The following is a 336-nucleotide window of genomic DNA, read 5'->3' as shown; positions in this document are numbered from 1 at the left end:
TGTTATAACACACAACAGAAAGCAAGCATAAACGCCATAGTAACAACAAAGTTTATGATTTTATTATGATGATCAATGACTAAATTAAAATGACATGTAAGAAGTGAACGTACAAAAAAGCAACACTTCGCTATAATACAGCTGAACTATGAAACCATGGCACATGTTGGTATCGCTGAACAAGGCAGTCGGCTATTCACTCCTTGGCGAGCAGCAGCGCGTTTACATTCCTGAAGGCGGCGTTCAAAGAATCAGATCAGACACTAGCCCGTCTACATTCCTGAGTTGGCGGCGTTTAAAGAATAAGACTACTGTATGTGACTGACCTTGTGTCTG

At 40.8% G+C, this 336-nt stretch overlaps 2 protein-coding genes across 2 annotated transcripts in view; one reads left to right on the top strand and one right to left on the bottom strand.

Moving 5' to 3' along the window:
- The window catches only part of LOC117104786 (fibrillin-2-like), a gene marked incomplete at its 3' end in the record, with an annotated part of 75,503 nt that overhangs the window by 6,139 nt on the left and 69,028 nt on the right, over positions 1-336 (bottom strand). The gene's annotated exons all lie outside the window — the stretch shown is intronic.
- The window catches only part of LOC117104651 (zinc finger CCHC domain-containing protein 24-like), a 3,556-nt gene that overhangs the window by 727 nt on the left and 2,493 nt on the right, over positions 1-336 (top strand). The gene's annotated exons all lie outside the window — the stretch shown is intronic.

Source organism: Anneissia japonica, unplaced genomic scaffold, assembly GCF_011630105.1.
Source record: "Anneissia japonica isolate Jap-2015-1 unplaced genomic scaffold, ASM1163010v1 scaffold287867_len1003013_cov215, whole genome shotgun sequence".
In the NCBI taxonomy this organism is placed as follows: domain Eukaryota; kingdom Metazoa; phylum Echinodermata; class Crinoidea; order Comatulida; family Comatulidae; genus Anneissia; species Anneissia japonica.
Note: the sequence above shows the minus strand (reverse complement) of the source record. Positions and strands in the feature narration are given on the sequence as shown.